This window comes from Coregonus lavaretus (genome assembly GCF_964263955.1).
Source record: "Coregonus lavaretus genome assembly, contig: HAP1_SCAFFOLD_47, whole genome shotgun sequence".
Classification (NCBI taxonomy): Eukaryota; Metazoa; Chordata; class Actinopteri; order Salmoniformes; family Salmonidae; genus Coregonus; species Coregonus lavaretus.
This window is the reverse complement of record NW_028161510.1, coordinates 3619943-3627886: the sequence shown is the minus strand read 5'-3', so window position 1 is coordinate 3627886 and position 7944 is coordinate 3619943.

Sequence of the window (7944 nt, the reverse complement as noted above, 5' to 3'; positions counted from 1 at the left end):
TTAGTTGACTTTTGTCTGCAGTCGTCTGCTTTAGCCTTACAACTCGAACGCAACCCGCTGGAATATATTGTTTTTAATCATCTAGGAATTGTTCAAGCGGCACTCAGTGAGACATCTACTACACCATTAAAGAGTGGGACACCAACAAAACTTTATTAACGATAGATAAAATGCATCCAATTACACTGAGTGAAATAGTTCTTATTATCTATTATTATAGAGCTCTGCTCAGCCTAAAAACATGACATTATCTATTATTATAGAGCTCTGCTCAGCCTATAAACATGACATTATCTATTATTATAGAGCTCTGCTCAGCCTATAAACATGACATTATCTATTATTATAGAGCTCTGATCAGCCTATAAACATGACATTATCTATTATTATAGAGCTCTGATCAGCCTATAAACATGATATTATCTATTATTATAGAGCTCTGCTCAGCCTATAAACATGACATGATCTATTATTATAGAGCTCTGCTCAGCCTATAAACATGTTCTATTATTATAGAGCTCTGCTCAGCCTATAAACATGACATTATCTATTATTATAGAGCTCTGATCAGCCTATAAACATGACATGATCTATTATTATAGAGCTCTGCTCAGCCTATAAACATGACATTATCTATTATTATAGAGCTCTGCTCAGCCTATAAACATGACATGATCTATTATTATAGAGCTCTGCTCAGCCTATAAACATGACATTATCTATTATTATAGAGCTCTGCTCAGCCTATAAACATGACATTATCTATTATTATAGAGCTCTGATCAGCCTATAAACATGACATTATCTATTATTATAGAGCTCTGCTCAGCCTATAAACATGACATGATCTATTATTATAGAGCTCTGCTCAGCCTATAAACATGACATTATCTATTATTATAGAGCTCTGCTCAGCCTATAAACATGACATTATCTATTATTATAGAGCTCTGATCAGCCTATAAACATGACATTATCTATTATTATAGAGCTCTGCTCAGCCTATAAACATGACATTATCTATTATTATTATAGAGGTCTGATCAGCCTATAAACATGACATTATCAATTATTATAGAGCTCTGATCAGCCTATAAACATGACATTATCTATTATTATTATAGAGGTCTGATCAGCCTATAACATATTATCTATTATTATAGAGCTTTGATCAGCCTATAAACATGACATTATCTATTATTATTATAGAGGTCTGATCAGCCTATAACATATTATCTATTATTATAGAGCTCTGCTCAGCCTATAAACATGACATGATCTATTATTATAGAGCTCTGATCAGCCTATAAACATGATATTCCATGAGAGAGCTAGAGGTTAGAGGTTAGATTTGAAGCTCTTCATTATTATCATTCTTAGTATTATTATGATGGCCACAAGTTTTTCTTTAATGATGAAATGTTGTGAAAATTGAACTCCCTAGTCTGGATTAAACCTCATAGGAAGACAGTTTTATCATGTGGAGGTTTCATTTAGGTCATTTTAGTGTCTAATTATATACTCTGTCTTTAGCAGGAGAGAGACCAGACTCTCACTCCGACAGCGGGAAGAGTCCTTCAGGGGAACCAGACCCAGAGACGTCCAAACCAGCAAAACAACACCACTGCTCCCAGTGTAATAAGAGTTTTAAGTGGTTATGGAAGCTGAAAGAGCATGATAGAACGCACACAGGAGAAAAGCCCTTCCAATGTTCCCAGTGTGGAAAGAGTTTTAGAAGGTTAGAACACCTACAATTACAGGAGAGAACACACACAGGAGAAAAGTCTTACCACTGCTCCGAGTGTGGAAAGAGTTTTAGAAGGTTAGAACACCTAAAATCACATGAGAGAACGCACACAGGAGAAAAGTCTTACCACTGCTCCCAGTGTGGAAAGCGTTTTAGAAGGTTAGAACACCTACAATCACATGAGAGAACACACACAGGAGAAAAGCCATACCACTGCTCCCAATGTGGAAAGAGTTTTACCCGGTTAGGGGGCCTGAAAACTCACGAGAGAACACACACAATAGAGAAGCCTTACCACTGCTCTCAGTGTGAAAGGAGTTTTAAGTGGTTAGGGAATCTGAAGGATCATGATAAAATACATACAGGAGAGAAGCCTCATCAATGCTCTCAGTGTGGAAAGAGTTTTAGGTGGATAGGGAGGCTGAATGAACATGAGAGGACACACACAGGAGAAAAGCCCTACCAATGCTCCCAGTGTGGAAGGAGTTTTAAGTGGTTAGGGAGTCTGAAGGAGCATAAGAAAATACACACAGGAGAAAAGTCTTACCACTGCTCCCTGTGTGTAAAGAGTTTTACAGAGTTATGGAACCTAAAAGAGCATGAGAGGACACACTCAGGAGAAAAGCCTTTCCAATGTTCCCAGTGTGGAAAGAGTTTTACCCGTTCAGGGGACCTGAAAAGGCATGAGAGAACACACACAGGAGAGAAGCCTTTCCAATGTTCCCAGTGTGGAAAGAGTTTTACCCAACCATGGCATCTGAAAGCGCATGAGAAGACACACACAGGAGCGAAGCCCTACCACTGTTCCCATTGCACAAAGAGTTTTACCCAGTTATGGGGCCTGAAAAGGCATGAGAGAATACACACAAGAGAAAGCCCTTTCCAATGTTCCCAGTGTGAAAAGACATTTTCCCGATCAGGGGACCTGAAAAGACACAAGAGACTTGAGAAGCTATGTTCTGTCTCATGTTCTTGACTGAGAATTTGTGGTTTTGTTTATGTTACATGAAATTACATTTTAAATAATAGACCTTACTCAAAGATAATAATGTATTGAATTTATATAGCACCTTTCCACCTACAGCAGATGTTCAATGCACTTTACTAATTAAACAGTAGGTGCTCAAACCATTACATTTTAAACAGTTTGGTGTTCAAAACTTTTTACATATTAAACAGTAGGTGTTCGAACCCTTTACATATTAAACTGTAGGTGTCCAAATCTTTACATATTAAACAGTAGGTGCTCAAATGCATTTACATATGAAACAGTAGGTGTTCAAACCCTTTACATATTAAACAGTAGGTGTTCAAATCCTTTACATATTTAACAGTAGGTGTTTCATGCATTTACATATTAAACAGTAGGTGTTAAAAATACATTTACATATTAAATAGTAGGTGTTGAATCCCTCTCCATATTGAACAGTAGGTGTTGATACCTCTCCATATTAAATAGTAGGTGTTGAATCCCTCTCCATATTAAACAGTAGGTGTTGAACTCCTCTCCATATTAAACAGTAGGTGTTGAATCCCTCTCCATGTTAAACAGTAGGTGTTGAACCCTCTCCATATTAAACAGTAGGTTTTCAAATCCCTCTCCATAATAAACAGTAGGTGTTGAATCCCTCTCCATATTAAACAGTAGGTGTTCAAACCCTTTACATATTAAACAGTAGGTGTTCAAAACACTTTACATATTAAACATTAGGTTTTCAAATCCCTCTCCATATTAAATAGTAGGTTTTCTAATCCCTCTCCATATTAAACAGTAGGTGTTCAAACCCTTTACATATTAAACAGTAGGTGTTCAAATCCCTCTCCATATTAAACAGTAGGTGTTGAATCCCATTTCATATTAAACAGTAGGTGTTCAAACCCTTTACATATTAAACAGTAGGTGTTCAAAACCCTTTACATATTAAACATTCGGTTTTCAAATCCCTCTCCATATTAAACAGTAGGTGTTCAAACCCTTTACATATTAAACAGTAGGTGTTCAAATCCCTCTCCATATTAAACAGTAGGTGTTGAATCCCATTTCATATTAAACATTAGGTGTTCAAACCCTTTACATATTAAACAGTAGGTGTTCAAAACCCTTTACATATTAAACATTAGGTTTTCAAATCCCTCTCCATATTAAATAGTAGGTTTTCTAATCCCTCTCCATATTAAACAGTAGGCGTTCAAACCCTTTACATATTAAACAGTAGGTGTTCAAATCCCTCTCCATATTAAACAGTAGATGTTGAATCCCATTTCATATTAAAAAGTAGGTATTCAAAGCCCTTTACATATTAAACAGTAGGTGTTCAATACCCTCTCCATATTAAACAGTAGGTGTTCAAAATCCTTTACATATTAAACAGTAGGTGTTGAATCCCTCTCCATATTAAACAGTAGGTTTTCAAATCCCTCTCCACATTAAACAGTAGGTGTTGAATCCCTCTCCATATTAACAGTAGGTTTTGAAATCATGGATGTCACCAGGACCTGGCTTTCGGGCTTTAGCCCCGAGTCTTTTGTGCTGCTGCAATGGTGTAAGAAAAAATATTAGTCAACTGAATGCGCCACCTAATTAACAGAGCCGTGATTAGGCCGACATGAAACTCCGGAAGTCATCCAAGCGTTCTAATCAGGGGTGTAGCACTGCGCTGGTGCACAGCAGAGCTAATGGTGTCTGATTCATTAGTCATCTACATAACAAACCGACTATAAGAGATCATGTCAGGCCAATTTAGGACCATTTAGGATGATTGTGCTGAAATGTTTCTTTTTTTGTTTGTTGTGGTTGTGTTTAACTCCGTTTGCTCTAAAATTCGATTAGTTAGGCCGGTTAGCCACCCTTACACCATTCAAGAAAATCGAAATGAATATTTCCGTGAAACTGATTGGGATCAAATGGTGTTCAATGCATGCAGCATGGACGTTTCTCCTGTAAAACATGAATAATTATAATTCACGATTGACAGTGATGACGGCCTAATTTGCTGTTTTTAGTATTTTAAAAATAGAACATTTCCCAATTTTGGATTTATATTCTAAAATAATTTTATGCAATAGGCTTCATGTCGGTACCAACTTTCATTCAGAAATGATGGCTTAGTAACCATTGTGTAAATGCACTACACCACTGGTTATAATCAATGTAGACAACAGATAATTCCAGCACCGTTTTGGGACAGCGTCATTATCATAAAATAATATGCCATTTAGCAGACGCTTTTATCCAAAGCGACTTACAGTCACACACACACACTTTAAGCCTATAGCCTACCTGATCTTTCCAATACTTTTCTGATGTCACTTAGCCTGCTGATGCGAATACATTTACATTTTAGTCATTTAGCAGACGCTCTCATCCAGAGCGACTTACAGTTAGTGAACGCATATATGTTTTCATTTTAATACTGGCCCCCAGTGGGAAACAAACCCACATCCCTGCCGGCCATTCCCTCCACTACCCTGGACGAGGCTGGGCCAATTGTGCGCCGCCCCATGGGGTCTCCCAGTCGCGGCCAGCTACGACAGAGCCTGGATTCTAACCAGGATCTATGGTGGCACAGCTAGCACTGCGATGCAGTGCCTTAGACCACTGCGCCACTCGGTTTGTACACCTCAGGCTATTCAAGTCATTTGACATATGTTGGTATTGTTTTTAAAGGTCAGAAGGCCTACATCGTTATAATACTAATAATATAGCTGAAACCACTATTGGCTTCATTTACTTAATGAATGTATTCTTGTAATTGTAGACTGATAGATGATTGCAGATGTTATTGTAACAGTAGGCCTACCTACACAACAACCTCATATGGGGTTACTGACCACAAGCCATGGAATGAATAATAAGAAGGGGTGATTAAGATGATTGTAAATGTTATTGTAACAGTAGGCCTACCGACACAACAACCTCATATGGGGTTACTGACCACAAGCCATGGAATGAATAATAAGAAGGGGTGATTAATTTATTTGGCCTTGTGGAGAGCACAGTGCATGGAGGAAAACACAGCCCTGCAGGAAGGGGTGATTATTTGGCCTTGGGGAGAGCACAGTGCATGGGAGAAAACACAGCCCTGCAGGAAGGGGTGATTATTTGGCCTTGGGGAGAGCACAGTGCATGGAGGAAAACACAGCCCTGCAGGAAGGGGTGATTATTTGGCCTTGGGGAGAGCGCAGTGCATGGGAGAAAACACAGCCCCCCTGCAGGAAGGGGTGATTAACTGAAATACATTTGCCAAGTTATATGATTGCTCCTGTCTCTATAAATAAATTAAATCATTGAAAATACTACACCAGCATAATTTAGCCACAGAGGATCCATATCTTATTTTAAAAAATTGCTGTAGATTGTGTTTTGGAACATTATGAACACTTAGTCTACAGTCGGGAATCCCGCAATTGGGCAGCAAATGTAAAACTGCTGATTGTTGAGTTGTGGCTGTCAAACTGCTGATTGGTTGAGTTGTGGCTGTCAAACTGCTGATTGGTTGAGTTGTGGCTGTCAAACTGCTGATTGGTTGAGTTGTGGCTGTCAAACTGCTGATTGGTTGAGTTGTGGCTGTCAAACTGCTGATTGGTTGAGTTGTGGCTGTCAAACTGCTGATTATTGAGTTGTGGCTGTCAAACTGCTGATTGGTTGAGTTGTGGCTGTCAAACTGCTGATTGGTTGAGTTGTGGCTGTCAAACTGCTGATTGGTTGAGTTGTGGCTGTCAAACTGCTGATTGGTTGAGTTGTGGCTGTCAAACTGCTGATTGGTTGAGTTGTGGCTGTCAAACTGCTGATTGGTTGAGTTGTGGCTGTCAAACTGCTGATTGGTTGAGTTGTGGCTGTCAAACTGCTGATTGGTTGAGTTGTGGCTGTCAAACTGCTGATTGGTTGAGTTGTGGCTGTCAAAGAACAGCAGGCAGCAGCTAGAAAGTATTTCGCAATATTTCAAAAATACATTTGCTGGAAAAATCTGTTTGTTTGTAGGCGTAAGATCTGTGTATCCACTCTTTCCATTGGCCGTTGCTGTTGGTTGCATTCCATGGCTTCTGGTTGGGGTATGTACGTACGGTCACTGTGGGGACGACATCATCGATGCACTTATTGATGAAGCCGGTGACTGAGGTGGTATACTTCTCAATGCTATCTGAAGAATCCCGGAACATGTTCCAGTCTGTGCTAGCAAAACAGTCCTGTAGCTTAGCATCTGCGTCATCTGACCACTTTTTTTATTAACCGAGTCACTGGTGCTTCCTGCTTTAGTTTTTGCTTATAAGCAGGAATCAGGAGGATAGAGTTATGGTCAAATTTGCCAAATGGAGGGCGAGGGAGAGCTTTGTATGCGTCTCTGTGTGTGGAGTAAAGGTGGTCTAGAGTTTTTTTTCCTCTGGTTGCACATTTAACATGCTGGTAGAAATTAGGTAGAATGGATGTAAGTTTCCCTGCATTAAAGTCCCCGGCCACTAGGAGCGCTGCCTCTGGATGAGCATTTTCCTGTTCACTTATGGCCTTATACAGCTCATTCAGTGCAATCTTAATGCCAGCATTGGTTTGTGGTGGTAAATAGACAGCTATGAAAAATATAGATGAAAACTCTCTTGGTAAATAGTGTGGTCTACAGCTTATCATAAGATACTCTACCTCAGGCGAGCAAAACCTCGAGACTTCCTTAGTATTTGATTTTGTGCACCAGCTGTTGTTTACAAATATACACAGACCGCCACCCCTTGTCTTACCGGAGTCAGCCGTTCTATCCTGCCGATGTAGCGTATAGCCCGCTAGCTGTATGTTGTCCATGTCGACGTTCAGCCACGACTCGGTGAAACATAAGATATTACAGTTTTTAATGTCCTGTTGGTAGGATAACCGTAATCTTAGGTCATCCAATTTATTCTCAAATGATTGAAGATTGGCTAATAGGATTGATAGAAGAGGCAGTTTACTCGCTCGCCGTCGGATCCTTACAAGGCACCCCGACCTACGTCCACGATATCTCCGTCTCTTCCTCACGCGAATGACGGGGATTTGGGCCTTGTCGGGTGTCTGTAGGATATCCTTCGCGGCCGCCTCGTTGAAGAAAAAATCTTTGTCCAATACGAGGTGAGTAATCGCTGTCCTGATATCCAGAAGCTCTTTTTGGTTATAAGAGACGATGGCAGAAACATTATGTACAAAATAAATTACAAATAACGCGGAAAAACAC